Source organism: Bubalus kerabau, chromosome 12 (genome assembly GCF_029407905.1).
Source record: "Bubalus kerabau isolate K-KA32 ecotype Philippines breed swamp buffalo chromosome 12, PCC_UOA_SB_1v2, whole genome shotgun sequence".
NCBI classification, from domain to species: domain Eukaryota; kingdom Metazoa; phylum Chordata; class Mammalia; order Artiodactyla; family Bovidae; genus Bubalus; species Bubalus kerabau.
The window spans coordinates 83,195,057-83,204,110 of NC_073635.1; the positions used below are offsets into that span (position 1 = coordinate 83,195,057).

The 9,054-nt window shown below is 43.9% G+C and overlaps 2 long non-coding RNA genes across 2 annotated transcripts in view; one reads left to right on the forward strand and one right to left on the reverse strand.

Annotated features, from left to right (window-relative positions):
• Positions 1–4,289, forward strand: part of LOC129624741 (uncharacterized) — a 40,607-nt gene extending 36,318 nt beyond the window's left edge. Inside the window, exons 3-5 of the long non-coding RNA XR_008701129.1 lie at positions 1,402–1,571; positions 3,595–3,649; positions 3,938–4,289. This is a non-coding gene — a long non-coding RNA (uncharacterized LOC129624741). The remainder of the gene's footprint in view (positions 1–1,401; positions 1,572–3,594; positions 3,650–3,937) is intronic.
• On the reverse strand, positions 181–2,164 carry LOC129624744 (uncharacterized). The gene is made up of 3 exons (XR_008701132.1): positions 2,036–2,164; positions 1,121–1,260; positions 181–298 (listed from the first exon to the last, which is right to left on the reverse strand). It is a non-coding gene; the product is annotated as an uncharacterized LOC129624744 (long non-coding RNA).
• Positions 4,290–9,054: the final 4,765 nt, after the last annotated feature.

Here is a 9,054-nt window from a genome sequence, read left to right on the forward strand (position 1 = left end):
TTGGAGTTAATTTTAAAAAATCAGCTCAAGCTTATTTGCTGTCATTAATTTCATGCAGATTTTTAGAGCTTTATGAAAATTGTCCTGAACTACAGGCCTGTGAAGGCAATTCACGAACAGATGTTCAGGGTAAGCGCGGAGACATTATGAGGTTTGTAGCAAACGTGTTTCAAACAGTTGGCTCAGGCATAGGCACACCTTTTAATTACACTGAACTTAGCGAAGGTCAACATTTCAGGGTTTATCTGAATCGTGCGTTACCTTGAGTGCTGTCATCCTGTGAAGGGCAGTCACTGACCTTGAAAGAAGAGAGTTAATCATGAAAAGCAATTCAGCAATTGGCCATGTCACTAAATAACTGAGGAGAGGGAGGAGAGAGAGAGGGAGGGAGAGACAGAGAGAGATGCACAGAGGGACAGAGAGACCATGGTTTAAAAATGTGAAATGAATCATCCTGCATAAGTCATCTCTGTGCTTCCCATTTCTTTCTAAGGTGGGATGGTGTGCACTGAACCATCTATATTCTTTTCAGCTCTCCCTGGGCTGCATGTATTAATAGGAACTCTGCGGCCGTATCTTTGTTGTGTGATGTAAACTGGCTTAAGTGGGGGTGAAACTTGCCAGCACTGTGCCTGAAACATAGCAGACAGCAAATGGGTGTTGGATTGGCCCAAGGCTAATGTCTCTGAGGCTATGCCCCAGAGGCTGATTGCATCACCTTTCAGGAACCCGACTGTATGTGAAAACTCATGATTTTCCCTGATCTTTTTTTCTTTAATTCTTTAAAAACCAATTGCTTTTTCAGTTTCTCTAGGATGAGGAAATCATCCCTATGTAGAAAGAGAATTGTCTCATGTTATTTTTTTAAGATGCCAGTGATTTTTCTTTCCATCTTCCTCCCAGCATTGTGTTCCTTGTTAAAACTGTGGATTAGGCAAATGGCCCTTAGATAACATATACCCTACGGTCTTTGGAAAGTCCAAGAATGTGCTGAAGGGACAGGCAGTGTGGGCAGTGTTACCTGCCCAGCACAGGTGTGGTCTCTGTCCCCAAGTCCTGTCTTGTCTCTGTTCCTCTGTCCACTAAAAAGTGCCTGTGAGATGCTCCATCCCGATCTTACCTTTCTGACACAGCATCTGTGTAGAGCGCTTTTGTAAGAATTCCTGCCAAGTAAGCCAGCGAATGTCAAGTGGTGTATGAATATGTAATAGCAGTCATTATCAGTTGATGTCCCGTCTTTGGAAAGAATCTTTTCATTTACTGTGGAGAGAATGAGGGGCAATTTGAAATGGCCCGAGGTAAGTGGCATTTCATACCTTGCCAATCAAATTAACCTTGAACCTTTCTCTGCTACTTAGAATTCTCGCTCTTTTTCTTCTCTCTCCATCACTGAAAATGAAGATGACGTGTCTGAAACCACTCTGTGCTCTACAGTATTGCACGTGATCCTCATCTCCCTCCCTGGAGAGGAGTGAGATGAACAGTTCTGGGGTGTCAATCAAACTGATTGAGACTTTAGAGTGGGGGAACCTGTCACCAAGACCCCGTCACCAAATCCAGAAGACGCCACGGTACGTCAGCTTCACCAACTTTGCCGCAATAATTGCTTCTCTGGTTCTCCCCTTCCCACCAGCGTTTGGTCTGTGCATGTAGCCTGATTTGAGTGAGGAGGTGTAATCCCAGATCAGAGCTACCAAACTTGAACATGAAATTCTCCAGGATCTATTCCATCCCCAGACTCTGACGTGGAATTTGACTCTTTGATAGAGACTAGGTCTCTGTGGAGCTCCTGCCTGATTTTTGCTTTGAGCAGACAGCAGCCATTGTGTGCACACACACCGTAGCAGATGCTTCAATCCCTGCCTCCTGTCAATGTGTTTTGTTCACTCACTCAGCCGTGTCCGACTCTGTGACCCCATGGACTGCCAGGCTTCCCTGACCATCACCATCTCCCAGAGTTTGCTCAAACTCATGTCCATTGAGTTGGTGATGCCATCCAACCATCTCATCCTCTGTCGTCCCCTTCTCCTCTTACCTTCAATCTTTCCAGCATCAGGGTCTTTTCTAATGAGCTGGCTCTTTGCATCACATGGCCAAAGTATTGGAGCTTCAGCTTCAGCTTCAGTCCTTCCTATGAATATTCAGAGTTGATTTCCTTTAGGATTGACTGGTTGGATCTCTAAAGAGTCCTATCCAGCACCGCAGTTTAAAAGCATCAGTTCTTTGTCTCTCAGCCTTCTTTATGGTCCAACTCTCGTATCTGTACCTGACTAATGGAAAAACCATAGCTTTGACTCTATGGACCTGAGCATCTAGTACCTTTTAAATAACAATATAGGTTACATACTAGGAACACACATACATACTAGGAACACACATATTTTCCATTCTTAATTTGAACCCACCAGATATAACAGGCATATCAAAACTCTATCCTCTTAGGGAGTTTGGGATGGACATGTACACTCTGCCATATTTGGAATGGATAATCAACAAAGACCTACTGTAGAGCACGGGGAACTCTGCTCACTGTTATGTGGCAGCCTGGATGGGGAGGAGTTTGGAGGATAATGAATCCATGTATATGTACGGCTGAGTCCCTTTGCTCCTCACCTGAAATTACCACAACATTGTTTGTTAATCGGCTATACCCCAACGCAAAAGAAAAGGTTAAAAATAAATAAATGAAAGAAAAAAGAAACAAATTCTTAAAATAATAGCTAGATTTATATGCAGAGCTGGCCCTAGATAAAACTTCAGTGTATAAGAAAAAAAATAAATGTGAGTGTCTTCAACCCACGCCACACCCCCCACCCCCTCAAAAAACCCCAAACAAACAAGTGAAAATTTCACTATTTTTAGAGAGAACTAGTCTTAACCCCTAAATAGTCATCCTGTTGATTTGGATGACTGCTTTACCCAAGTCTTCCTCTCTACTTGCCACCCCCGGCCTGTATCTGTGCTGTTCTCACCTGGATGGCCCACCACTCCACCACTGTGTCTCTGCCATTATCCAATCTCAGTAGATAACCAGTTTAACAGGATCCACTCTCCGGTGCCTGTTCTTTTGTCTTATTATCCGTCCTTCTCCTCGCCATGGAAATGCCTCCTTCCTTCTTTTGAACCTTAGTAGCACTTTGTTCTTTTTCAGGGCGCTTGCTGCATCCTATTCTGTGCTGCACTTCTATGGTAGAGCTACGTTTTAAGATCTGTGCAGGCAAGAACCATCTTCGGTTATTCGTGTGTTTCCCATGTGGTGGGAGAAGGATTTAAGAAGGCTTTCAGGAGTTTACAGGAAAAGAATAGAAATTAGAAACAGATGAGAAAAGTGAGGCCAAGGGATCTTCTCTGTAACCTGGCAGTATCTAGCATAGAGTCCTTCGAGCAGAGGGGTGGGGGTGTTTGGAGTCCCCCAGATGAAGGTGCTGTCTATAAGCCTCCGTGACCAAGCGCAATGAAGCCACAGGCCAGCAGCCAGCAGACCAGGGTTTGGGTGGTGTGTGTTGCCACTGTTCATCTCTATTCCATCCAAGTTACAGCTGTTTCTGAGCAAATCAATGTAATAAGCATTAAATAATGTAATTTTACCTCCAGGATCTGCCTCCAGCCAGGTAGAATGAAGCGGGGATCAGCAAGATCAAATAAGCGAGTGAGTCTTGACCTTGGTGTCAAGGATGAGTGATGCATTGGTTGGCAAATAAGAGCTGATTCTTACTGGGGAAGATTTGGGTGAATACTTAAAGGCAGCACCAAAATGTTGAGTGTGTGTGTGTGATGTGTTTCAGTTGGATTGGAAAGTTCAGACTGAAGGCTGGTTTCTTCTGGTTACTCTCACTGAGACTGAGGAGTATCTGAATGAAGAAGGTAGATGAGATAATTTTAAGAGTATCCATGTATTTATTATGTCATTTTTCTTTCCCTCTAAATACTAATCCAGTGCATCCTAAAGGAAATCAGTCCTGAATATTCATTGGAAGGACTGATGCTGAAGCTGAAACTCCAATACTCTGGCTACTTGATGTGAAGAACTGACTCATTGGAAAAGACCCTGATGCTGGGAAAGATTGAAGGTGGGAGGAGAAGGGGACGTCAGAGGATGAGATGGTTGGATGGCATCACTGACTCGATGGACATGAGTTTGAGTAAGCTCCAGGAGTTGGTGATGGACAGGGAAGCCTGGCGTGCTGCGGTCCATGGGGTCACAAGGAGTCGGACACGACTGAGCGACTGAACTGAAATACTAATCCACTAAAATTTAGCGGTCACTGAATTTCTAAACTGGTACATTATTAAAGTGTTATTTATTAAAAATATTTATCTGTTTGACTGTGTCGGGCCTTAGTTGCAGCACACGGGATCTTCATTATGTCGTGCTGTGTGGACCCTCTAGCTGCGGCCCGAGGGCTCAGTTCCTACATGACATGAAGGATCTTAGTTCCCTGAGTTGCAAGGTGGTTTCTTAGCCACTAGACCACCAGGGAAGCCCCTAAACTAGTACATTTTTGCGAGTGAAAGGTGCCCTTGCTATTGTCTGGGGCCACAGCCAGGACATCCAGAGACCTTCTGATAGGGACTGATCTGTATGGGCAACAATCAACAGGCTGTTGTGATCCTGAACTTTCTCTTATACTGGAAGCATTCTAGGTTTATCTTTTTGGAAAAGTCTGATTGAAAAAAACCCCATAGCCTCCTAGAACCACATCCGGCCGATTTCTTTTATTCTACACATTAGGTACACGCGCTTGCTTTCCTATAGTGTCTTCCTAAGCCCACAGGTATGTTGAATCACTTTACTGAGTTCTAACATATTTCTTGTGTGACTTGATGGATATTGCCTATCCATCTTGACTCCGCTCTAAGTAATAGTTGTACAGTTGTTTTTCTGTTGTCCTAGTTCCTTGCATTTCTGTTTCAGGGAAGTTGTTGATGAGCATTGCTTTCATCTATGGCTGTGCTGTTGATGACTTGCCTCAGTTAGTTAAAATTCAGGAGGGCTTGAGGTGAAGTTGATTAAACCCACCAAGAGGCCAGATTTGGGAAGAGCTTATTGTCACTACCTTAAGGAAAATTAATAACCATCGTGCATGAGAGTCCATTCGTTTGGTTCGCTTAGAATATGCTTCTGTAAGAGTAACAACTCGAATGGCAGGGATGGCCAATGAAAAGGAAGCAAAGTTTCCTCCAAAAGCTTTGTTCAGAGTGACAAAGAGAAATATGGAGTTATTTATCTGGAAAATCCAGGCTGAAAACTTTTACTACCAAGGACTAAAATTATATTGTCTTGAATCACCCATATTGATGACTAACATTGATTAAATTCCTTGAATTATTGCCTAAATCTTTATTTCATTTATCTCGTGTAAAAAATAATGCAGAAGGGCTCTCTAATGCTTGGTAGCGTGAATAATGCTTCTCAAAGGGCTTCCAGTCTCTTAAAACTTTACCCCCATTTTGGAAGCAGAGACTGGGAATAGTAAAAGTCAAAAATCTAAGGATGCAGTTTAGAAACTCAGAGTATGGTTTTTTTTTCCCTAGTTCTAAAGAGGTAGATAACCTGGAGCTTATTATTCCTGGTGAAGTAAGTCAGAAAAAGAAAAACAAACATTGTATATTAACTCATGTATATGGAATCTAGTGAGATGGTCCGTCTAGTCAAGGCTATGGTTTTTCCAGTGGTCATGTGATGTGAGAGTTGGACTATAAAGAAAGCTGAATACCGAAGAATTGATGCTTTTGAACTGTGCTATTGGAGAAGACTCTTGAGAGTCCCTTGGACTTCAAGGAGATCCAACCAGTCCATCCTAAAGGAAATCAGTCCTGAACATTCATTGGAAGGACTGATGTTGAAGCTGAAACTCCAATACTTTGGCCACCTGATGTGGAGACCTGACTCATTTGAAAAGACCCCAATGCTGGGAGGGATTGGGGGCAGGAGGAGAAGGGGATGACAGAGGATGAGATGGTTGGATGGCATCACTGACTCAATGGACATGAATTTGGGTTAACTTTGGAAGTTGGTGATGGACAGGGAGGCCTGGTGTGCTGCGGTCCATGGAGTCGCAAAGAGTCGGACACAACTGAGTGACTGAGCTGAACTGAACTGATGAACCTATTTGCAGGATGGCAGTGGAGGCACAGACCTAGCGAACAGACTTGTGGACACAGTGGGGGGAGGAGAGGGTGGGATGAATGGAGACAGCAGCGTGGAGACAATATTCATCACCACACGTGAGACAGAGAGCTGGTGCGGATTAGCCGTGTGACCCAGGGAGCGCACCCAGTGCCCCGTGACCACCTAGAGGGCTGGGATAGGGTGGGAGGCGGTGGGGGAGGCTCCGGAGGGAGGGGACCTAGATAGACCTGTGGCTGATTCATGCTGATGTAAGGCAGAGACCAACACAACGTTGTAAAGCAATTATCCTCCAATTAAAAATCAATATTTAAAAAAGAATATGACAAAAAAACCTCATATGAATTTTGAACTGGAAAACCGTTCTCTTAACATGTGCGAGCAAGCCGAGAACAACTGAAACTCAAGAACGCCCTGCTTTTTGTTGTCACTGTTGCTTAGGAAAGGGGAAGCAGCTGGAATTGGTGTCTTACACGTCAGGAATGCATAATTAAGTCCACATGTAATAGGATAGCAGTTGTTTTACAGTATATAATAAACTGTAAATGGATGCTGGTTTGCTATAAAAACAATTATCCCTGTACAAAATGTCTCCATAGGTTTATTGTGGCTGCTTCGGATCAAGGATCAAATCTGGTTGCATAAGAGGCAGGTATGGTTCGCCTGCTTAGACTACTGTCGCCTGAATCTGAGCTTCCCTGGCTGGTGAATGCTGGTTGATACTAGACACTATGTGTGTGTGTTAGTCACTCAGTTGTGTCCGACTCCTTGCGACCCCATGAACTGTAGCCCGCCAGGCTCCTCTGTCCATGGGATTCTCCAGGCAAGAATACTGGAGTGGGTTGCCATGCCCTTCTCCAGGGGATCTTCCTGACCCAGGGATCAAACCCAGGTCTTCTGCATTACAGGCGGATTCTTTACTATCTGAGCCACCAGGGAAGCTCTAGACACTATAGAAACAGGTTGAAGAAAGAGAGAGATGGCCTCTGATAGCACGCCCTCTTACCAGCAGCAAGACAAGGACTGGCAGGAAGACTCCTTCCCTTTATGTAATTATGTCCACTGAGCTCCACCAAAGCAGGGTGATTTTTGTGCTTTGGTTTTTAAAAGCCAAATGCTCTGGATGCTTCATGCTCAGTTCATAATCCATTTTCACATTTCTCATTGCTCAGAGGAAATGGAAAGCCTGGGTTTTAGATACAAAAAATAAATCAGAAGTGGTTATTCACGTTTCATACGTTACTGTTGATGCTTAGTTAATCTTGGGTGAAGTCAGTGGAAGGCCACAGTGAGGAGGGTGGAAGTGGCCTGGGGGGGAGGCGTGACATCAGTGCCTAAACAATGTGGAAGAGAAAAGCTTCTGTCTTCAGTTGGACAACTATGCTATTTGGGTAGGACCATGATCATCTCTCAGTTGATTTCCATACCTGCAATTGCATCCTGTATGTTTTGCACAAGGACTAACATCAGAAGGCAATGGCACCCCACTCCAGTACTCTTGCCTGGAAAATCCCATGGACGGAGGAGCCTGGTGGGCTGCAGTCTATGGGGTCGCTAGGAGTCAGACACCACTGAGTGACTTCACTTTGACTTTTCACTTTCATGCATTGGAGGAGGAAATGGCAACCCACTCCAGTGTTCTTGCCTGGAGAATCCCAGGGACGGAGGAGCCTGGTGGGCTGCCGTCTGTGAGGTTACACAGAGTCGGACACGACTCAAGCGACTTAGCAGCAGCAGCAGCAACATCAGCATGGTGGTTTTCATTCCACTTACCTGATCTTCTAGGTAAACCTGATTATGCTGATTATTTTTCTCTGAGTTCTTTTCTTCTTTTCCAAGAATTATGAGGGAATTAAGTACTTCTTTTTTGTGTTTTGCTTCTTCAGCTGTATGTAACACCTCATGAAACATCACAATAAACACAAATAGATTTCAAGCAAGGAAAGAGACTTGAGTTTAGAATCTGGCTACTTATTCACAAATATTTCCCACATCCTCTTTTATGCCCCTGACTCCTGTGATGATATATGAGGGGAAGTTTGGAAATTTTCTCAAGGAGCTTAACCTCTAATAAGGGAGAAAACTGTGTAAATCATACATGTCATTATAATGTGCTGTACTTAGTCACTCAGTTGTATCTGACTCTGTGATCCCATGGACTGTAGCCTGCCAGGTTCCTCTATCCATGGGATTTTTCAGGCAAGAGTACTGGAGCGGGTTGCCATTTACTCCTCCATAGGATCTTCCTAACCCTGTATTTTGCAGGTCATCAGTCCTTGTCCAAAACATACAGGATGCAATTGCAGGCATGGAAATCAACTCAGAGATGATCATGGTCCTACCCAAATAGCATCAGGGATAAACCCATGTCTCCTGTGTCTCTTGCATTACAGGTAGATTCCTTACCTGCTGAGCCATCGGGGAAACCATCATAATAGAGGTATGAAATTTCATATGAAATTTCAAAATTTCATTAAGACCCAACCAGGTATGATTTTAGTTACTATTTCTATCCAAGTAGTCTAGGAGAGATTTGTGGTAGAAGAGTCATTTAATCTGGATCTTAAAATGCATTTAGAATTGAGACACTTGGAAATGGGTCAGTTATCTAATGGTTATCTGTTATTAGTTATCTAGTATCTGTATAGCAAATTACTCTAAAAATAAAGTGGCTTAAAAGAGCAAACATTGTTTATTTCCCAAAGCTCCTGTGGGTCAGGAATTGGGATCGAGTTTGGAGGTTCTGCTCAGTGTCATGAATACATAATACATAAATACAAATCCTCCTGAGGCTGTAGCCAATCTGAAGGCCTGACAGAAGCAGGATGGTCATGGCAGGAGGCCTCAGTTCCTCTCAGTGGGCCTGTCCAACAGGACAGCCTGAGGGTCTTCATGACACGGCACTTGGCTTCCCCAGAGGCAGT